This window comes from Rattus rattus, chromosome 4 (assembly GCF_011064425.1).
Source record: "Rattus rattus isolate New Zealand chromosome 4, Rrattus_CSIRO_v1, whole genome shotgun sequence".
In the NCBI taxonomy this organism is placed as follows: Eukaryota; Metazoa; Chordata; class Mammalia; order Rodentia; family Muridae; genus Rattus; species Rattus rattus.
In genome coordinates, this window is record NC_046157.1 from 65,238,412 (window position 1) to 65,262,893 (window position 24,482).

The following is a 24,482-nucleotide window of genomic DNA, read 5'->3' on the forward strand; positions in this document are numbered from 1 at the left end:
CCCACACTTACATTGTAATTTTCCCCTGCTTAGATTTTCTTTTCTTTTACTGACTACAAACACTGCTGAATTTTTCTGGTTGTGGTTCTCAGCTGGCAAAGCTACATGCACAACAACCAAGTCCAAAGATCCGGACCCAAAAGAACACCAGAGTTTGGAAGAAAATATTTTTATGAAGCTATTGAAGGATGTGACATTCATTGCTTTAGCTGTGCTTCTCTGTTTGGTCGAATAAGTGTCAGATACCTAAAGATTATGGAGGTCCTAGAATATTAAGTTGAGTAGACTGAAAATTTTTATCTCTATCTTTAAAACTCTGGGTTTTGGAAGAATGTCTTCCTACTAGTTTTCATCAGTTCTATCAACAATGTTTTAGTTCATTTTCCTCGTGTGAACAATAGCCTCTCCCCTTTCTGAATGCTTAAAAATAGAAATAATATTGAACTCATAGATGCTGTATGTAAGTAACTTTACTATGCATGTGTCCTTATGACAAATTTTTATAAAGTACTCAAAATAAAACGCTAACAACTAATTACAGAATACTATAATTATAACAATACGTTTTAATAAAATTGCTAACACAATCAGCTGGACGACTGCCATGGCAGAAGACTTTATCATGTTGCTCAAAATAAGATACAGTTTAAAAATAACGCATGCTTTCTTTCTGGAATTTTCTATGCAGTATTTCAGACCTCAGTAAACATAAGGCAGCTGAACACTCAGAAAGGGAAATCATGGCACAAGCGGGACTCCTGGATTTTGCCATTCTTTTGGTGAGATTCAGTTTTGCTTTTATTAAACTTTAGCACTCTTCCTTCTCAAAGCCTGCTCCGAGTGTTCTATAAGATCCCTATTTGTAGATGATGCATGTTCTGACCAAAAAGGAACTCAAAGTCCTGACTCTCGGAGGGAGGTCTTTTGAATGAGGTTCTCCTATGGAAAACTCAAGCCCTGCTCCCCCAGCACAGGACTGTTTGTCATTACCCTTTGTTTACAGTCTCCAGACAGTTTAAACTCTTGTGTGGAGTCACGTCTGCCCAGATCAATTCGTATTAATTGTTCAAGTCAGATTTTGTGAGGCACTGGATCCAATAGGCTACCATCATCCAAGCAGCTGGTATCTGTGCCTTCCCTTCAGCCCCTGACTTTGTCATTGGAATTTTTTTTAAGTAGGGATGGGAGGAGTGAAAGGAGCATCATGTTTCACTGGCAGGGCCTGCTGGACCATCTCAGCACAAGTGAAAACTCGTGGGTAGAAAATTTGACACTGGCAGAAGTTTAGTCTGAAAGATAAGCTAAACAATTTTTTTTTAAATGAAACTGAAATACCAGCCCTCTCACTCGTATTTTTCACCTCATATGGTCTAATGAGCACACACACGCACACACGCACGCACGCACGCACGCATGCGCATCTTCACCAGCTCTAGCTATAAATTCACTAGCCAGCAATATTTCAGTGATTTTTTTAAATCCTATCTTATGTTTTGATCTGTAGATGAAGCCAGATTTTGATTCTGTTGCGTTCTCTGCCTTGAAGTCTAAGACCCCCTTTCTCCTGCATACAGGCAGCGATTCCATGCTCAGAGCCCTGCATCATTTCTAGCCGTAGCTTTGCAATTCTTTATTCCTTCCTATAAGGTTGTCGCCGTTTCAGATGTTTTAAAGTCAGCTGGTCAAGGTGACCCTGGTGCCATGGGCATAGGTCTCATTATTCAGGCACTTCACGGTCTTAAATGAACTTGCTCCGAAGCCTTGGTTCCTATCATCCGTCATCTTGTTTAGTGTGCTGAGAGCAAATAGAATTTTCTGGAATCTATTGTCCTAAAAGTCTGAATGCATCATCTTACTAAAACATCAGCAGACTTTGTGTGGTGTGCTTTACGTGAATCCCTGAGAATCAAAGAAACTGTGAAGCGCTTCTGTGTGATGTCTGGGATCATTTGCATTTGCAAAGTCCTGCAGAATATTGCGCTGTTTGCAAGTTTATATAGTTCTTGCCTAGCCTCTGCTTCTTCCTCCCCCCAAAAATCACCCTGATGAAAAGGCATTTTTTAAGAAAACACAATACTGTTGTTAGTTATTGTAAGTGGCCTGTGTAACCGCTTGAATGTATTTGTAAGTGTGACCACTTGTCTCGTGAGAATAGCCCTGGCGCTTCAACTTAAAAAAAACCATCTGGGAAGTATCGAAGTCTTTTCTGAGACTGTGAACTTTTCCCTGTGCGGTCTTCTCAAATCTTCTCACAAAAAAAAAAAAAAAAAAAAAGAATTTTATAATATTTGACCTTTTAATCTAGAAAATCAAATCCCCTTGTAATTAAATTAAACTTTCCATGGGATGAACCCAGCTATCAAATGTCATCTTATCTTCAGCAGCAGAAGCTGAAGCCGGAACATCAGACACTGTAGACAAGAAAGTCAAAACAGATCATTAACACTGGGCTAAATGCTTCTAGACAGTTTTACAATGTCTTCATGTTTAGCTGTTGAAAATAAGCTGTCAGAAACTATGCCGCTGTCTGCTCAAAGAGTACAAAGTAATGTACTAAATGCGTTTGCTTTGAAGAATGTCTGGACAGCTCTGATAAAGACTAACAACTTAATTTGGACACGTGAGTGCCGGAATGAATGGAAGTGCTTTTCTTGAGTCTTGAATCACCAAGCCTAAACATGCTATGTTATGTTTATAATAGCACTCTTTGCTAATAAAAACTAACGGGAAATGATAGAAGGCCAATTTAAATATGCTGATTGAACGTCTCAGAAGACACAAACTGTTCTTAAGTAATAACTTATCTTTAAAACTTTCTTAGCACTTCAAAATGGGCTTAAGAGAACCTGTCATTAATAAATGAACAAAACTGAATCTGAACTTTCAAACTGCAAAGCTATGTGCTGCCCTGCCTATAACGTGAGAGAAAATATTTCCTAGTTACGTTTCAGACAGGGAGTTGGTATCTCCACTATATAAGAAAAGACAAACCTACACACTAATGAAAGAAGAAAGCCTGTCATGTCAACACTATGCCAACAGACAGAACAAGCAGAGAGAGAGAGAGAGAGAGAGAAAGAGAGAGAGAGAGAGAGGAAGGACAGCCCCTTTTGCTATCAGAAAAACATGCATTAAACCTACTTTGAGAATCTGTATCAGAATGGCCATCACTGAGGAAATAAAGGTCAACAAATGTCACTATGGATGTGGCAGGAGAGGGTTTTAATGACCTTTGTTGGAAATGCAAACTTGTGAAGTGACTGTGGAAGTCATGTGGAGGATTTTCAAAAAGCTAAAGAATAGATTATCATATAACCAAGATATACCATTCCTAGATAGGGACACAAAAGGCTTTTTATCCTTCCATATAGATCATTGCATACCCATGCTTACTGCTACATTATTCATAATCACTAGGCAATGGTCCCTGCCCTCCGGGTATGGCGGATCCTCTCCAGCACTTGAGAACCAGACTTGAGAACCAAGTGACAGTTGTAGCAGACATGGCAGACATTCCTCAACACCTTGAGTTTTCAAATGTCACTGTCTCACTGATGCTACAGATCTCCTTCATGTCAGACTGTAACTAGAGGGAATTTCAACCAGGCAGTGCTTGACCAAAATAGTATACAAGCAAGTATATTAACGACCCGTCTCTAACATCAAGTGGAAAATACTGAGAAGATTCTGTGGACTTTTTAGGAGTCCCTAGAGAAGTTTTTCAACCTGTGGGTCAACCTTTTTGGGTAACAAACAATCCTTTCACAGGGGTCACTAAAGACCATTAGAAAACACAGATATTTACATTATGACCTGTTGCTGTAAAATTAAATAAAAGGTTGTCTTTTACCCCACGCTAGGTCTTGCACTGTAGTTTTCCAAGATATCTGGTCGATATCTTCATCTTAGTCAGCAAAGCCTCTCATCTGCTTTGGTCTTTCCCAAAGCACACTACATATGGCTTCTCTCTGAGCCTGACAACAATCTCTCTAACCATCTAGTTCCTAAGGCAGGTTGCCACCATACCAGAAATATACATCCCAATTCCGTGGTGGCCTGGTGTCTCCAGCCACCACATACTCTCTTGAACTTAAATCACTACAAGAAAGAACACACAACACAATAACCTCTGATCCAATTGATAAGACATAATTGCACACCTAGACATACAAAGCCATATATGCATCCATCCCTTAAGAATGTTCATAACTACCTGTAAATATACAGAGAGGAATCTTAACATCTGCCTCCATGTTCTCTCCTTTCTTCTCCACTTTCTTCCAGTATCCTCTTCTCTCTAAAACTTTTCTCCCAAGCATTTTTCCTTCTGGTCCAATGACAGGCCTTGTTCTATCTTGTATCTGCCTTCACCTGCCTAATGATATCTTCCTACAATGACCCATAACAGTTCCAACAAATTATAGTTATAAAGTAAGAACTAAAATAATTTTATGGTTTGGGGGTCACCACAACATAAGGAACTGCATTAAAGGGTGGGAGCATTAGGAAGATTGAGAGCCACTGTCCTAGATCAATAGCAGTACATGGTCTCTATAGCAGCTAACTCGTATGCTAGATCCACACTTATTCATATTGTACTCCTGCAAGTTCGCTTCTCTTCTGTTGATTTCCAAATGTGGTTCCATTGCTGAATATAATAGCTTTCCAGTTATAAGGGAGATCGTTGCATCTTTTACACTTGTAGTTAATGTCAGAGTAAGAATAGCCATGGCTCTATGAGAAGTCATGAACAGTTTAACTGACATTTATAAGAAGGTAGAGAGGGTGGAGTTGATAGCAAACATTTTTTAGGCTACTGATGGGTAGCAATCACTCTTTTATGTCTAACAGGACAGATCTGTCTCATGACAATTTTTTTAAAGCAGGTGTCAGAATCTGATGAACCAGAACACAGAGCATGGATGGATTAATCCTTGTTGTACAGTCATGATTTAAATATGATTGGCTGGCGGCTAAATTAATATCATCATGTCTTGACCTTGTGATCATAATTGTGGTGCCGAGAGTATTACCACCTTTCCTTCTTCAAAGCCATGGCTGCAATAGAGACTAGATTGGATTAGTTATGTCCAACTCTTGCACAAAGCTGCTGATTGCACTCTCACAGTGGTTTTCCATTTAGATTTCTGTAATTGTTTATGAGAATATATTTAAACACTGTAAAAATCGCTTCATTGTTCATAAAGCAGGGAAAAAACCCATCTGTCTTTAAATGTGTGGTCATCAGCTTATCTTGAGGCAGGGCTACAGATAAGGTAGCTCATTTGGGTTTTTGGTTTATCCCATGTCAATTTCATAAAAGTACTTGAATCTAAAACGTTGCTTTCCCACATGGTGTATATACAATGACAACTAGAGAAGAGTTAATATGCCTCACAATAATGGGTGCTCTGTGATGTAATTTAGGATGACAGGACACAGTGACAAATTACAATTTGCTTATGACTTGTTTACTATCCAAGATACACTACGTCGTACTCATGATTCTGTTTAAAAATTTACAAAACTGTTGATGACAGATGGGCAAGGTTAGAAGTGAGGATTTTACAATGTATTGGAAGTGTTGAAGTAGAAAATATGTAATATCAGTACAGACTTATAATGTTGTCATTGTAAAGGACAGAGTAAAAAATTAAAACTCTCAAACTCAATCCTGTGGATAGTAGCTCCTATATAGCCCCTAAGTAACTAATAAATGTCCATGTATTTTATTTATATGATAAAAGTATTTATTCATAAAAAGTATTTGTTTTTCCTACTTTTGTTTGATATTCTCCCCTGTAAGTGAGCTGGATATAATGACTTGCTTATAAGGGGTGTGACTTCTAAGCTTCTAAGGTTAAGTGTGAAAAATCAATAAAGTCCAATAAGCTGATATTGTGTCTGACTGTGGTGACAGAGCTCTTCTTTGGTCAATATTGGAGTCATCTGCCATGTTCTGAGCTGTGTTATGAAGACGCTTTCAAGGGTGGTCTCCAGGAAACGGCCTGCAAGAAGCTGAAACCTCCTACTAACAGCTGGTAAGCAATGGAATTTCCCCAACAGCCTTGTGAGCTTAGGAGAAAATCCACCCTCAATCAAGTATTAGAGGGACTGTAATTTGCACCTCGTAAGTAATGAAGACCCAGACAATCCAGATAAGCCACAAGGAACTGGGAGGTAGTGAATGCTATTCTTTGAGATCAATAAGCTTTGAGGTAATTGGCTGCATGGCCATGAATATTAGTATGCCTGGGCTTGAGTCTCAGCTTTGCTCTGTTCTGTGATGTGATTAGCCACTTGTTATTTGAGTTATTCCCACCTCCATTTGTTTAGTTACTTGTAAGTGTTTTCATAAGGGTAATAATACCTACTTAATAACATGAGCATCAGTACAGAGGGGTTGTCCATATGAGAAGCCAAGTGTGTAGTCATTGCATTTGCACTTAGGTTCAGACCCTATGTAGAAGTGTACGACTACAACACACATGTGATTGGCAGTAGGGTCTTCGAACAGATACTAAGCCAGTTTTTAACAGGACTGACTGCCGGTTGGTTCTAAAAGCTAAATTATCAAATCAGGTTTTTTGTTTTTTTGGTTTTTTCTTTTTTGTAAAAATAAAAGTCAGTACTACAATGAACACTTGGTTTCTTATTTAGAACCAAATATTGAACAATTGGCACCAAGTTTATAAGGCTTAATTATAAAACCAAATACTCAGCCCCAAGTGCTTAGAATATGACACGGAGAAGTGATAGGTGAACTGTGTTGTAAATGGTGCCGCTACTTTCTCTGAAGATGAGTTGAGAATGAAGGTCAGTATGGGTGGTAACCAGAAAAGAAAATGGCCAATTTACTGTCCCCATTATGAGTTTTACACAGTGGGCTACTGAGTCACCAAAGCTTTCTTAATTCAGAAAGTCACAAATACACAAAGTCAATGCATTGCACTAGTCAGACTACTATCTTCTTACAATAGAGTAAATATTAACTAGCAATATTTTATATCTAAAATTATAATTTAAAAAGGACTACATCAAGTCAGTGGTGTTCTTGTAAGTCAAGCCACATAGAATTCAGTTCACTTCTGCCTCAGAACCTCTCAGCTATTTCTCTACGCAACATGCATTTTCTTTTATAGTTTACAAAAAAACAAAGACGAATAGCCAAGACTAAGGGAATAGTCAGGCTAGCATCCCGCCGACGTAATTTAATTTAGGGGTTCTAGAGTTCCAGAAACCTTTCTCCTGGACTGAGAAGACATTTCAGGACGATGCGATAGACTGGCAACCCTTGCCTGAGTAATTTGTATTTTCTTGCCAGCCAACTGCAATAACATCAGCTTCGATTGATAAGGATACAGCTAAATTTGCTTTAATTAATGTCAAGTCCCAGAGTAATAAATCACCATTAATTCTTGACTTCAGTTTTTAGAAATAGCCTCGCCTCGTCTTTTTGGCTGTCAGTGGAGTTTGGCTGGGTTAGTCTTCCACTTGTGGGGCCCATCGTCTCTGTCATTATCTTTCTTGTTCTTAGTTCTCAAGGTGAGATTTCATTAGTGTGGGAGGTCCCTAACAGTTCCATCATCCTCTTTACTGCAATCCTAAGAAAATCTAATTTTTGTAGGTTTCTTCACAGTCTTCAGGTACTTTTATATTAATAAGGTTCTTAAGAAAAGTATCATTAGAGTTTAAGAGGAAAATTTCCACATAATCAGAAATAAGTCTGATTCTTCTTAACTCTACTTCCCATATTTTCAGTAGTGTTGGTAGGATAGTCAAAGAGTGATGTCCTTTTTTTCTCATCTTCCTATAATGTAAAATGTATTCTAGGGGTTGGATAAGTGGCCTTTATTTGTGTGTGCATGTACATGAATGTGTGCATAAGTGTGCATGTGTGTCTATGTGCGTACATGTGTATAAATATTTATGATTGAAGTTCTATCTACGAGTCATGACCTTTCCTTTCTTCTTTTTCTGTTGGTTTGAATCTGCCTTAGACATATTAGGCTACTAGGTCTGCACTCGACAATTGAGCTACATATCCAGCCCTAATATATTATGTTGAGAGAGAGAGAGAGAGAGAGAGAGAGAGAGAGAGAGAGAGAGAGAGAGAGATATAAGATTATTTTTGTGCCGTTAGCTTGCCATAGACAAGTTTTTTCAAAGAATTTCCTCCAACTGAGGAACACTTTGTTGGCTACTTCCTTATTTCCGAGGCTCCTGGGCTTCCCCTTCTAGTTCAGTTTTGACTGACATCTCATGTTTCCACTGTGTGGCTTTATTCTATTTTTTAGTTTGTGTTGTCAGTCATGAACATGTTAGAAACGCATAGGTCAAATCCTGGTCTAGACTGTCCCACAGAAACTAGATATTTTGTGTAATTATGCCCCTTTGATATATTTAACTACAGGCCATTTAAGATTTCATTCAATTTAAGTGATTAAAAGGGGCATTATTGATTAGTTAATTCATGGATGTCAGAGATCCTGTACTCTTCTCACTAGGTATAACCTATTTTAGTTCTTTAGATTCTCTGAGAAATGACTGACCTAGGCCAACATGGAAACTGCTTTCTTCATCCCTTCTACTGCTGCTGGGTGAATATGCTAAGTTACTACATTAGGAATCTGGCCAAGCATTGAGGTCAATTCTCAGGTAACTCTAGGAGAGATGGAGGAGGGATGGCATAAAGAGAGTTTGGGCGAAGAGTCAGAGCTCACAGTACTGACATCAACACTCAGAACAGACAATGGACTAGGCCTCTTTTCCACATCCATTAATTCAGCAAGTGGTCTATGGCTGTAGGAAGCTCTTCAGAACCTTTCAACTACTAGTATTCTGTGAGCTTTTCTTAATATCTACCTATACCAGTAATACTATTTAATGACATATGATGACAGAACAGGAACAACTTCGGCATATAAGATGTCAGTCAGTCTGTATTTATTTTTCTTGTTGTTCTTACAACTTATTGTATATAGGGCTAATTCTGGAAAGTGAATTAAGCCACTACATGAAAACAGAGGAGAAAAATCTCTGTGGGTTTGTGAATCACGGTGTCTTGCCTTCTATTACTATGACACAATACCTGAGCACAAACAGCACAATAAGAAGAAAGGTTTATTAGAGTCTGTGAGGTTTACAGATTATTTGACAAAATCTAGAATCATCTAGGATATCAATCTCCAGGTCTCTTTGATTGGTTCTTCTAGCTAAGAAGACCCACCCACTGTGGGTGGTGCTGTTTCTGGACTGAGATCCCAGATTGTATAAATTCGGAAAGCAAACTGAACAACAGTTGTAGCCATTGCTCTCTTCTGGAGCACAGTCTGACCAGATGCATCAGTCTCCTGCTACCTCCACTTCCCCACCACAATGGACTGCTCCTTGAAACATAAGCCAACACTTATGTTTCAACTCTTTCTTCCTTAAATTGCCCTTATCAGAGCATTTTATCACAGCAACAATGGGACAAAACCAAGAGCGAGCCATGGTTTCAGAGTTTTTCGTGTTTTCTTTAACAATTATGGTGCTGTAGCAGCATAGGACAGAAGAGTTCTGCTCATCGAGTGGACAGGAGATGAAGGAGTCAGGGCCACGGTGTCTGCTTCCAGGGCATTCTTGCAATGACTTATGTTCCCCCCACAATGTCTCATTGCTCGAGGATTTCATAACCACTCAGTGGTGGGACAGTCTTACGACCAACCCTTAAACACAGGCGTCTCAGGAGATATTCCAATCCCAAATTAGAGCGCACAGCATCTATTATCTTGTGGAGAAACTAAGAACTTGTTTTCCATTTTTCACCAAACGTGTAAAGATTTTTCTTTTGTAACAGTCGTCTCTGAGTCTCAGGGAGAAACTGGAGTCGTGGAAACTTTGGGTTCACTTTTCCCTCAACTGTGACTGTCAAAGCCTCCTTTGCCCCAGGTCAAAATGCACAGCTGGCCCCACTGTTTTGTTACAGGTAACAGTAGAAACCACAGGAGAAGGCAGAATTGCAGAGGCGTGGACAGTCTCACCTGCTTCCCATCAGCCTATCAGAGGAGGGAATCCTGCCCCCAGGCCACGAGGGTGTCAGCTACCTAGCACCTGGCACAGGGGAGATGAACTAGGCGTCAGTTAATTATAGCCTATTGGAGAAGGACAGTACACGCTCTGGCAGGCCTCTTGGGAAAAGTAATCCATCAGGAGCTTGCTTGGCCAGCTTTTCAGGACAAGATTGTAGAGTACCCCAATTCCCACAGGAGCTTATGGTAAACGTGTCTGCGCAGCTCCCCAGGATGACAGGAAACTGAGAGTCACCACTCACGTACCTGGGATTTATTTTTCACTCAGACATAGAGTGAGGGAGGGATCCTCCAAGAGCTTCCACTTACAGCAGAGTCCAGCAATAAAAACAAATATTAATCTTGCATTTCTGTCTCTGTTGCCTACGTACGGGAGGCTCTCGTCTTTTTTTATGTGGGAAGGAAATGACACGACTTAACAGGATCACATTTAAATACAACTGCAGACCCTTTCCGGGCAAGAAATACAGACTAATTTTCCAAAATAACTCATCAGAAGATCACTCGAGATTTAATGTGTAACACTGAATAATGCCCAGAGAAATGTTGTTAGGCCGGAAGGAGCTAGATGTGTTTCGGGTCTTTTTAAAAGTTTTAAGCTTTTGGGATTCGTTATTATCTGACTGATGGATAATGTCTATCTTTCTCACAGATTTCGTAGTTCTGGATCCTTTTTCTGGTTTCCCCTTTCCCTAAAGCCTTCCTGGCTAGGTAACTTCTCTACCATTTGTTTTTGGTGCTGCTGGTGCTGCTGTTTCTGCTTATAAGGTTACACTTGGCTCTTCTCTGTCTTTCAGTAGCTTTTAGACTGCAGATTCATATTCATAGTTTTAAGTTTCTTCTGCTCTTTTATATATATGAACGTGCTGCAAAAAACACTAAATGAATGAATTGACTTATAAATATTAAGGACACAAATTTATAAAAAAACATTTAATGAGGAGAAACTGTACAGAATATTATCAAAGTCTCTTTTCCAATGAATATTGTAACATATTCTATAAGGAGGAACACTGCTTTACATTACAGTGGTTGTTTTCAGTTTGTGAGAGGCTTGTTTTAGCATCTTGGGCAAGTTGGAATGGCTGGCCATCCCTCTTAGAATCTTCTTCGAACTTCTATCCCAGAAGACCAAACATAGAAAAAAGGATTGTCACACTACACTGCAGTACTTGACTTCTTGCACACTTGCTAGCATTAAAAAGTTATAAGATTTCTACTACCACAGAAGTTTTCAAGAAAAATAACAGATGATGGAATAGCAGATTATGGCCAGCTCATTAGCGTTTGGTAATTGGAAGGAGTTTCATCCCACTGGAAGAGCATGTGCAACTTCAAGAGTTTTTTTTTTTTTTCCTAATTCATGTGACTCTGACCTGAGACTAAACAACAAATTGTCCTAAATCAATAGGAAGGTATGGGTGTTCAAAAATGGAAATGTAAGACTGTGTGTAAGAGCACTGTTGAAAACTCCAAGTTAAAAATTTAAATTCTGGCTTCTCATGGGGAGCTCACAACCTCTTTTCTGCCACAGTTGAGTCAGAAGACAGTGGGATGAATTGACCTCTTAGGTGACCTATGGGCGGGAACCTCGTTGAAAAGGCACTTTGAGACCTCTTGTTGCAGGCTGACCAGCAGGGGGCAGTGATACTCCTAACAGGGACAATTGGTGATGACCAGACAGCAAGATGTAGAAGAGACTGTAGATAACTACAAGGAATGGGGAGAGATTGTATGCATGAGAGCAAGGAGACCATCTGATATGATGCATGGCTGAAGCCACCCACAGATACTCTGTCACAGATATAAAAAGTGCCTGAATTTTATCTAGACTAAAAGAAAAGCAATATTCCAATAGCCATCATTCTTAAGGGCCAATATGCTAACTCAAGCACATTTTAAAACATGCTATACAAAACAGATCAAGGAAAAATAGTCTAAAATAACTTTTATTCGGTAGTTTGTATGGTAGTGATGTCTAATATATTTAATATTTTAATACTTCTGATGTTCAAACTTAAACTTTGTTTTACACAGATCATCTTGTCAAAGATACTTAGTTATCTGTCCTGTACTTCTGTACAGAGAAGTTCAGTAATTTTGAGAGACACACAGCTAGATGAATTAACATCAGCTCCTCATATCCTGTTGTCTTTATTTCCAATGCTTACTGTGTGGAATTAAGTCACATGTATTATATGGCCTGTTGTGTTTTTCATTAGCTAATATGGTGATTTCTAGTGATAGCACTATTTCTTAGAAGATTTAAGTCCAACTTGATAATCTGATTGACATCCTAATATGCAAACTGTCCTGTAAATACTAATTTAGAAAAAAAAGTAAAAGGAGTGTTATTTCCAAAGAGCAGAATTTCTTTTTTCAAAGGAAAGAAACACTATTCCCAGATGTGGTTACAGTTTCAGTATTTTAGGAAAGAGCACACAGCATCTTGGGAAATGAGAATTCAGTGCCATCAGAGAGGATGTGTTCATTTCCTTTGCTGGGGATGCAGGGAAAGATGAGTCTTCCTTCTTTCAGGTCCTGTTGTGCCCACATCAGTGTGACAACTGCTGAATGAGTTTTCTGGTCACCATGGTTTTCTGGCAGCTGACAGCTGGCTGACATCTACCCACGGTTCAGTCATTTGAGTGGTGTCTCATTCATCAGTTACTGGACAATGGGGTCTGGTGTTGGGCACTTATATTCTGCCCCATTTCTACTGGACTATGATATCAAAAACCCACCCATAAGGGTTTGCTTCTCCATGACCAATGGGCTTCTGTGCTTAAGGGCTGTTGGATTTGTATCCGAGATGATTTAACTTTAAAGACTGCATCAAGACAACAGAGACGATAACTTGAGAATAATTGAAATGTAAAATTGGAATTATTTATTATATATAAACTGTAACAAACAAAAGTTATACAAAAGTTATAGAAATATGATATAGAGATAGAGACAGACAGACAGACAGATAGATGGATAAAGAGATAGAAGTGGGTACAAGTGTGATAGAGAAGGATAAGAGAGATAGCAATAGATATGAGAGATGATATAGATATATGGTAACGAAGATGAGATCCTAGAGCTTCCCACCAACCTTTCCTAGCTGTAAGTAATTAAAAGGAAAATATGCCATAGATGTGACCTTAATGCTTTTCTCTGTCACATGGATAATCACTGGATTGACTTCCCTCTGCTAGCTTTCTTTTCTTCTTCCTCTTCCTCTTCCTCTTCCTCTTCCTCTTCCTCATATTTTTCCTCCTCCTACTTCTTCCTCCTCCTCTTTCTTCTTCCTCGTCCCCGTCCTCTTTCCTTTCCACTTCCTTCCCAGCATCTTTCTCCTCTTCTTCTCTCCATTCTTCCTCGTTTAGTGCTGATTTTCCTCGGTATAGTCACTCCTTGAGTCCATCAAGATGTGCTAAGTGGAAGAATTTACATTTACACTTCTAGTTTTAAAGTGCGGCTCTTTTTGGTGGAGTTCCCACAGCTTGTACTCATGTTCTTATTTAATATTGTACCTAGCAATTCAAAGGATGCCATATTAAACAGCTCCATTTCCTAAAATATGAAACAACTTCACTTATACAGTTCCTCTGCATTGAGACAATAGTAGTTCCTCTAAACTGGCATTAAATGTGCCTCTTATGTTTCCCTGCACTGAGATCTTCCCTCACACCTCTTGCAAAGCTATGTTACAATTTCACATATCGAGTCCCCATTGCATTGTAAACTCCCAGGACAAGATTAATGCTAATAGTTTTCTGTTACTCCTCATGCAGCCAGTTGAAGGGTTGCTTGTTTGTTTGTTTGTTTTCATTTGCTATTTATTAAAATTCCTCTGTACACTACAAATATATACACCATGCACATACATAGGATCTGCCCTAATTTGCTTTTCTGTGTCTCTGAGAAAGCACTCTGACAAATCATTTTGGGGAGGAAAGGATTTATTTGGCTTACAGATTCCTATCCATCATCCAGCATGAACTCAGTGCAGGAGCTTGAAGCAGAAATCAGTGAAGAATGTTACGTGCTGGCCTGACGCCCAGCTCACATTGTACCACCTTCCTCATATAGCCTTGATATCTATGCTGTGGGATGGCACTGCCCATAAGCATACTTACTTGACCAATCAAAAAGTTCTTCAACTAGGGTACCAATTTCTGGGTGTGTGAGAACAGCAACAGTAACCAGAACAAGATCAAAGCGCTTATTTTCACTGTACTAAATTATACAATCACTGGTCTTGTAGTCTATTAAGGCAGGTATTAATCAAAAAATCAAACATATTTAATATATAATGATTAAATGTGATAAAAGAAGTCACGTGGTACCATGAGCTTAATTAAATCTGACTGATGGTGGCAGTGTTGGGGTGGTCAGAAAGGAACTCTTTCAGGCAAGTAGCTTCTGTGATAAAAAAGAAGCTCAAGAATTCCAGGCTGAAGTGACGGCTCAGTGGGTGAAGGGCTGTAATCCGAGTTTTACCCATGCAACTCTCATAAATGTGGAAGGAGAGAAACACGTGTGCCTCCTACAGACATTCATGATGCACGCGCATATACACACCATAATAATGAATAATGGAAAAGGTGAAGAAGAGTTAGTTAGCTAGTTAGCTAGTTAGTTGAGTAGAGGTAGAGTTAGAAACTGGTCCTACCAGGAAGCAAAGCAGAATGAGCAAGAGCTGGGGAAGAGAAAGCCACTTTCTGTTGGCTGAAGAAGGGTGAGAAAGTGAGGGACAAGGATAAAGCCACATAAAGAAGTTTGGAATGGATCTTGTAGCGCAGAGATGCCAGGGCCAATGTGTTAGCTCTTACCATAGGAAGGAAAATCCAGTGGAGAGTTTTTATCATGGGACCCGTGTAATCCGTTATTGGAAATCATTCTGGCTCTAGCAAAGAGAGTAAGTCAGAAGATCAGACTGAACATAACTATTTCATAAGGTGACAGCAGCAGCAAGCCAGGTTAGGGAATGCTCTGGTTTAAGATGTGTGAGTTGATGTCTACATGCAGGTTAGGGCAGGCACAAGATAAGATAAAGCCTGTGATTGGGCAGTGAAAAAGAAAGATGGGCTAAGAATTTTAGAGATGGGACTGAGTACAGAGAGGGGAGAAGGAAGGCAGATAGAGGAAGAGAAGGATGACCCATATCTGTGTGGCTTTAAATATGAATATCATATAAGGGATAGATAAGTACAGAGCAATCTGTCTTTTCTAGATGGGCAGTTTATAACAATATCAATTGGCTCTGAGTTTATTGTGTGGACGTTTTGTGGGGTGAGAAATTCCTGATATAAATGTGATTAATAAATTGCAAGCCTCTAGACTTTTGATTTTGCTGGGTTACACAAATTTGTGACAGCTAATCTCGAGATGGGCAGTCATTGGATGGGGCTGGTGTGGCAGCAACCCACCCTGAAACTTAGTGAGTTGGGGAGAGAGCTTTCAGAGCAAAGGGTCAGAGTCTGCCGTGATGAGGACACACCCACTGGCACCACGTGGCCCACCAGTGCCCGATGTAGTGTGGGATGGTCCATCCTCCCATTTTGCTATTTAAGGAACAAAGATGAGGTAAGGACAATGGAGCTGGAGTAGGACTTACCAGCCTGGTGAAATGGAGTTAGCTACTTAGGATGCTTTCACTGTGTCATGGTCTCCATGGGTCCTCAGAATCTGGTGCACACTGGGCAGATGATAAGTGCTTCATACATATCTGTTCAAAGAGAAGAAGAAGAAATTGAGGGGCAAATTATTCTTACTGGGTGCTAAGTTGGTAAGAAATAAAGTGTACTTGGGGGCTGGAGAGGTAGCACAAAGGTTAAGAACATTCACTGGTCTTGTAGGGGACCCAAGTTCAGTTCCTTGCATCCACATAGCAACTCACAACCTTTTGTACCTCCATTTTCCGTGGAATGTAAAACCATCTTTTGACTCTCATGGAGCCTGTACTCATGTGTTACAGAGATATACATGCAGCCAAGAGTTATAAAATAAAAAAATAAACAAACCTTTTTAAAGACCTATTTCAGTAGGGACTACACACCACTGATTATTTGAGATTCAATGGCCCTTCGCTAATCTTTGAAAGTAATTTTCAAATTGAATGCTAAGTTTAATTGTTCATTTGTTTATTGCCTTATAGAGTAGTTACATCCAATGCCAAGTTTTAAAACATGCTGAGACCTGCTCTGGGCTCTATGGGGCAGAGAGTGCTGTCCCTTCAATTCATTTCACATTGGTTACAGCAGAGAAAGAGAGTAGAATGAGTCCTGCACAGGCACCCTTCACTGCGATGGAAATGCCTTCCAGTTGCTTGTGTAGTTTGGTACATATTTTTTTCTTTTCTTAATGCCAACTTAGTCTTGCATTGTATGTGCTCAGACCACATACAAACACACACACACACACACACACACACACACACATTTTGTCTGAAGTGGAATCATATTTAAGAAATGCATAATGGTTTGGTCTATATCAAGGGATCTTCTTTTGATGACCAGTCTGTCAAATTCACTGTTTGTAATGCACTTGGGAGACAAATGGTTAGCTCCCATGCCTGTGGAAATGATAGACTGAGAGACCTCTGACCTTTGCTGCTCTCCAGATGCACCATTTTATGAATGAAATCAATGTCTATTTTTTCTCATTTGTCTCCAACTATTGACCCCTCTGTCCCTTTCCAGCAGCTCCATAGCTTTTAATTCTAGACCTATCAGAGCCTTCCAGTTCATCAGTAATCTGACCTGTATTCTTTTCTTTTTAATGTTCAGGTTCTGAATTGTGGCTTAGATTCATTTATTGGGATTGTAAAGTTCTCCTCATCACAGGCCACAAAGAGGGTTTTAGAAACATTCATTTTATCAGATGTTGATGTACATGTGTGTGCATGCATGTGTATATGTGTGTATCCAGGTACCCAGTGGCCAGAATATTATACCATATCTCCATGAACTTGAAGTTACACGAATTTTATGAGCCCCCCAATATGTGCACTGGGATTCAAACTTGGGTTCTCAGTACTCACGCTCTCCCCTGCTTCATGAAAAAGTCTATCTGAGATCTTGAGAGCTAACCATGAATGTATTCTGATGGATAAATCCTATCAACAGAGCTAAGATGGAGAGCTAATTCTTTTCATTATAAAGAGATGACAGTCGCACTTCCGCCCTGCAGGAAGACTAAGCAATGGCATGCAAAGCTAATCCCATTGGTCCTCCATGCAGAAACTCCACAGGAAATCCCAAGACAAAACATTAAGCCCTTGGCAGACTTCATTTGCTCTGATACAACAATGCTGAGGGCCAAGTGATGAAATCTTCAGCAAGAATATGTCATCATATTGTTTCTGTCTAGTAATATAATTGGTATCACACAGTCTAGAAGAATGAATCGCTGAACACTTATTTGAATAAGAAACAGCAAAAAATATACAATGGAATAAAATAATTGTGCTAGCGATTTCTGGTGCTTATTTATAGTGTGTTATTCTTTTCTTCATGCCACAGTGAGAGGCATTGTACTTTCTGAACCTTGCAATTAGGCTAGACTATGAAACCAATGCCTGAAAAATATTGGGAGAAGTGATGTTCTGACCTCTTCTAGCTTACAGCATTTAATTACTGCTGCTGTACATTCTCTTTCCTGAGTGAGAAAGTGCTCAGTGGAAATGTTAGAGAATGATGGAGACCAACCATGACTGCCTACACAACACCTGCTCAGGAAAGAATCAAAAGACACCTTCACCAAAATAAGTACATATAATATTATATACATTTATATTTTGTTTATATAATATATTTTATAATTGTATATTATATATATATGTTTTGTAAAAATCACTGAGATTTGCAGTGTAGCACTGTAGAGTGATCTACCTTGATGGATATAATGACCTTGAGAAGTTAATTTCTTCAAAAAAAATTAATAATAACAGTATTACCAGCTTTCTCATGACGATACCTGATATTAAAGATTACCCGGGAATGAAAAGAAATGATTATAAAAACACATCTCTTTCTCTAGTCATGGCTGTTTTTAGTTCAAATGACTTTGGGTTTTGAATAAGCTGTATCATGTGTGGGGATGATTTTAAATGCAGGCATTGATGATTTGATAGTCATTTATTCACTTATTCTGTATGTGTACATCAGTGTGCACTTACATATGCCATAGCATGCATACCCAGGGCAGAGGGAAACTGTGTCAGTTCTTTCCTTCTCCCACTGGCTGTGGTGATCAAACCTAGGCCATCAGGCTTGAAGGCTCACTTTTACCCTCTAATGCGATTCCTGAATCATTTTTAAAACCAGAGAAGCTTAGTTGGAAAGAACACTGGGTTTAAAAAGGTGAGAATATTGGTGTGCATGGATCCCTCAACCTTTCTCCAGCTTCGAGCGGAACAACAGACATTAAGAGTACACATAGCCTTGTGTACTTTTCTGTACACAGAGGGGAACTTACTACTCCAATCACGTGGAACTTCACAACATTTTGCCTCTTGTTTGTCTCCTCTCTACTTCAGTAATCACGTTGCAACATCTTCTAGCCAGAAGCCTCAAATCAGTCAAGGATTATTAGAAAGTATTTAAATTTGCTTGTCGGATTTAGGACACTTTATTAATTCAATCTTAAAATTTTGATGGCCAACCTTTTTCCCTTAATTAGTAAAAAGTATTTCATGGGCTCTCTCTCTCTAGGTTTGCCAGTTGCTGCCTCACTATGGTAAATAACTAATCAGAGTTCTGACCAATACTTTAATTGCAATTTTCTATATAGTATTTGTGCTTTTGCTTAGTCTCTCATGAGTTAGAAGAAGATAAATTCAGATTCCTTTTCAATACATCACCAATAACATTTACAATAGAAATGTGTTATATCTATTACTCATGAATATTTAACAGAGAAAATAGTTTCCCCCATTCAAGTTGATAAGAAAGTTTAAATTAAGATATTAACCATCAAACCCCACCCTAAAAGTGCATTCAGAATTAATATTCATATGAAGAAGATCAATCAAAAGAAAATATCTGTAGAATTTATTATTGTCTTTAGTATCAATCTGCTTTCATGAGGGACATTTCTGTTTGTCAATTGTATTTTCACACCACACAGAATTCCCCCTTTCCTTTCCATTAACTGTATAATGACAAAATTAAATTCTTCCTCGGTGCTAATGTAATTCATTTTCATTTATTGTCAATATGCTTTAACACATACTACTAGTAAATAATGATTGAAATAAAACTTGGGGAACAGAGTGGAATGATATGATCCCCAAAGGCAATAAAGACACAGTAGGGGATAAAATGTGTGGTGTCCAGAGGATCTCCAGAGATCACACATTTTCCTTTGGGAACAGAGTAGAAGGAGTTAGAGTCTATTTGGCTCAGGACGTTAGGACATTGACGTCTTTAGGTAGAAGATCAACGAGGGTGTGAAATGGAAGCGAGGAGAGCTCTAGTCTTCCTTATTGAGCACTCACAATGTGATGAACTTACTAGTCAGGCTTTATAGGCATTAACTCTTGTATTCTTACAGCACCTACTCAGGCAGATACTAATGATATTCCCACTGTAGTAGGTCCTGTAGCCTGTAAATGGCAGGATCGGGGTTCTATCCTGGCCATTGAACTAACCTATCCATAATTCTGTCCACTGTGCTCTGATAACTTTATACCTCTAAACAAAATAAGTTAATAGCTTTGAAAGACCATTCCTCAAAATTTCATATTATTTGGGTTCAATATTATCATCTAAAGTTATAAGACAATCGGATTTTTGTTTTCATAGAGTTTTTGGCTGACATGTAACATAACCTGGGCTATTTAACAATATTAGAAGTAGGCTGGAGGGCTGGCTCATCAGTTAGGAATACTTGCTGCTTTTACACAGGACTCAGTTTCCTTCCCAGAACCTATTTGGAAGCTGGCAGTCTTTGGTCCCAAGGAATCCACCACCTTCTTTCGCACTCTAGAGACACCAGAGGTATATGTGACACACTTAGGTACATGCACGCAAAGTATTCAGCAGTTGTAAAGATTCATAGCTGGTATTTATAATTTTAAGTATAAAAACTTTTGCAGTTTTATTTCACAATTATACATACACACATACGTACATGCACATGCACAGGTGTGCAGTACACACACATAAATATGTACATAATATTCCCCATTGAGTCCTCTTACAAAAAGAATTCATTTTCTCCTTTCTGGATGAAATGTGTGAAATGTGTAATTTCTTTTTCTGTTCTTGAACATGAAGACAGATAAATTGGAGACCTTGTTGTAAACTAAATGTTTTCCTTGTCACTTGGTGAGGGAATGTAGACTGGACCATCTAAAGCCATTATATCGAAGCTAGGACACTGTTTCCATGCTTCATGCCTGGAGTGAAATAAAACATTTTTAATCACATTTTAATGGCTTTAGTCTTGTCCAAATAAATAAAACATGTGAATTTTCATTCCTAAAGTAATTTCTAATAGTCTTATTTTGAAAACATGGTTAAGATGGGTCAATGGGTCACAGTGAAGAGCGCTCTGAGTTTGGGGACACTTGGCAAATTTGGGAGACCTTTCTGTGGCACAGTTGGAAGATGTGCTACTAGCATTTGGTTGAGGCAAGAGATTTAATGAAACACATTTAGTGAGGAAGGTGATCTTCTAAATGAAACCATTACCTAGTCATAAATGTTAATGTTAGTTTGGCTGAGAAACACAGATCTACATGACACACTAATTGAATTAACAAGATAAAGTGACTGCAGAGAATATCGATACAAATTAAGGTAAGAACATACTTCTAAAATACATTTTCAGAACATCAAATGTCAAGGGAAAAAAAGACTTACCTTTCAAGATGTCCAAGTTAAATTCAAGTGCTGTAGAGCTGAGGAGTGGCCACACTGACACATACCTACACATGAAACCCACGGACTTGGCCTTATGTCTAGAGAGGTCTTCTAGCAGAGATAAAGAAGTCAAGAGTCTTGGGAAGAGATCAACATGAATCATCCAAACTGTCCCTAAGTTCAATGGTAGAAATTATACTTAGAAAATAAGAGAGGCCATGAGAAGCCAGAGGAAGAAATTGGAGTTGTGAAGTCACAAGCCAAGGAACATGGAGAGCCACCAAGAGTTGAGCCCTGCAAGGAAAGATTCTCCATGAGAGTCTGTAGCTGGAACACATTGCTGTCTGCACACTGATTGACACGCTGGCCTCAGAACCATGAACGGATGGTGTTCTATTATCTGCAGACACCAGTTTGCAGTCTATTGTTATAAAAGTCCTAGGAAACTAATAATCCACTGGAGTTGTCTGATTAAAAAAATTAAAAAGAAAAAAACAAAAAAAAAAGAAAGAAAAGAAAAGAAATCTTCAGGGACTCAGTTCTGGAATAGCTGAAGGGAACAGAGTGGACCTGTCTGACTGACTGTCTCTGCCAATAGAGGGAGGCAAAAGGACCGCCGGGCCAAATCAGTCTCCTGGGGAGCCCTCTACTGGACATTGCGTTCAGCCAGCCTGAACTGGCTGAGGGCGATAAGCCTTATATAGACAAGAACCCTAAAGCCAAAACCAGAACTGAAATACACTCAGAAGGTCAGTGTCAGGAAGGGGACGTTCGCTAGGACATTTGTTCCAAGGCCGTCTTCTCACCCAGAGGAGGATGATCACAGTAGGGAACTGAGCACACCAAGACACACATAATCCCATTATGTGAGAACTCCCAAAGCATTTCTCTTTCCTTGTGGCTCACTGTTCAGAACACCAGAAACTTGAATCTGCTTGCAAAGTCTGCTAAAACCAAGACTCCCTGGCTCAGCAAATATCTATTGGGCTTACCGTTCCAGAATGTCCATCAAACCACTACAGGGGTTACTTTACCTCAGGAACTTATGAAAAGAACAAATGGATTTGTTGATAGTGATTGCCTCAAAGATGGGTTGTCAGAGTTCTGGAGAGTTTAGTGTAATTTCTTGAACATGATAAATGACATATAGACACTGTCATTAGGGCATGACTCTCTTGGAGTGACAACTTGATGATTACCTCTAAGAAGTATGTCAGAAGTAGTGATATTTTATAAAATGTATTCTTTGTCCTAACAACTCTACTCTGGCAGGGATCCTTTAAAAAGTCCTCACTAGAGTTGGAGAGCTGGCTCAACAGGTAAGGGCAGAGGTCTTGCAGACGACCTTGATTTAATTCATTACACTCACAAAATGGCTAACAAATACCTGTAATTCCAATTCAAGGGACTCTGACTACTTTTGTGGGTACTGCATGCACATGATACACAGGCACACATGCCAGCAAACACATGATACACGGGCACACATGCAAGCAGCTCTTGCACCGATAAAACAAACAAAAAACGCTTCATTACTAATCAAGCCTTCTGTTTGCATGCACTCATTCTAAATATCATTCTAAGTATGCGTAGTTTTCCTTCATTTTTATGCTCAATTTGTTCTCTTCATCATTTCTTTTCCTTTTTTTTCCACAAATCTACTTTTACTTATTTACTCTCTATTAGTTAAAATCCGGGATGGGTACAGTGTCACATGGATCCTGTATCCAATGACCTTCCCAGGAAGGTTGCTTCAGAATTAGGCATGAACCATACCACTGTTTCCATGGGCCCGAGTTTCTTTTCCACAGATCGCTCTGGTTTGGTTTGGTTTGCCTCCAGGAGTCACTGTATTGTTTTTTTGTTTTTGATTTGTTTTGCTTTGTTTGTTTTTGTTTTTGTTTTATTGTTTTTGTTGTTGTTGTTGTTGTGTTTTTTTTTTTTTTTTTTGCTTTGTGCACATAAGCACATCTCCTACCTAGGAAGAACTCAGTTTCATCTCGGGCATAATCTCCTTCAATTTTAAGAAGAGCTGTGTGCTCTCTGGTTCTGGAGACCTCTTTTGTAGCCAGCAAAAATGGCCTTGCACCACAGCCTTCCAGACATACTTGCTTTTTTTCAGAAGTCCTGTTCGCCAGGCCTCCACAGGCAGGAAGATGGCTTCTTCATCATTTCTTAAGAGTTCTGAGTGAGGAGTGAGGATAGGAGATACTCAGAACTACACACACTTTGTGTGGTAGCATTAGGGTTAACATTGCCAGCTCTAAAGTAGTGTGGAAAGGGTGCTTGCTTTAAATTCCTTGTGTTATGCGTTAGTTAGACCACACTCAGGCAATGAATATCAAATGGACTCCTTTCACTTCTGCAGAACTTAGGTACCATGAACCTGCTGGTCTTTGCAAGGGTATTTGTGATTCGAACAGAACCATCACCGCTTAGTCTATTTCTTGCTAAGAAGTTTTGGAAGGATTAAAAAATAGCCCATAGTAGTTGAGGGTTACATAGAAACTCTCATATAAAGAAAATTTATTAGTATTCTTGATATCTTCCGTGACACAAGAAATTATATTGTGTTTAATTGTATTGTATTGCATTCTGATTATATTTAAGTCTCATTGTACCGAAAGAAACATACACCTGGTAATTCTGGCCAAGAGCCCATGGTTAGAGAGTTTACCCACCACTGGGATAAAATTTTTGCTAGGTGCAAACTGCCGTCTGAATTTTGATCTCAGTATCCATAGATTAGCACTGCTATCATATATTAGCAGAGAAGATTCTTCGTGTAGTGGGTAGCAGTGAGGCCAGAAGCTCATAGCTGGTCAGAGTGTCTGTGGAGGGCTCATCTACAAATGTGATATCTATCACACTCTCGATGACCATTGAGGAAGATAAGGTGGAAGACTGTAAGAGGCAGAAGGCTTAGAACAGAACAGCATCTTCTAGGTATGACAGGACCACTACACTCATGAACTCACAGGATCTACAAGACCTGCACAAAATCACTCCTGGTATGAATCAGGGAAGGCATCAGGAGCCCCCTCACTGCTGACTCATTATTAAGAGTTGAAGACTGCTGGAGGAGTGACAGCTTTATTTAAGGGTGTGGCCGTTGCTGGTTAAACCTGCTTCACTAAATGGTCCCACACCGCACCCATGAATATATTGGTTAAATAAATCCCACTACCTAAGAAAAGAGAACACAAGAAAATAAGATGGGTGAGGGAAATGGAACTAAGAGAAGTTAGAAGGGAGGGATCGTGGTAAATACAATCGAAATACAGTATATGTAGATATGACATTCTCAAAGGTTTAATGAAATATATTTAATTGAATAATTAAACCCCTCCTCCGATCTTCTGCGAAGTTATTTGCTTTAGAGCTTTCCTATGCCTTACAGTCAAGCACCAGAGGTTTGCTGTTCATGGGATGCTTTGCATTGTTTGCAAAATTTGTGCCCATGTATTTAAATTATCTGGGAATGAATGCTTTACCTCCCACTTTTCGCTTCTTTTCCTGCTGCCTGCATTGGACTGAGTCTATTTTATTT

At 39.2% G+C, this 24,482-nt stretch overlaps 1 pseudogene; it reads right to left on the minus strand.

Annotated features, from left to right (window-relative positions):
- Nucleotides 1-22,604: 22,604 nt before the first annotated feature.
- Nucleotides 22,605-23,038, minus strand: LOC116898374 (annotated as a pseudogene).
- Between the last annotated feature and the right edge of the window lie 1,444 nt (nucleotides 23,039-24,482).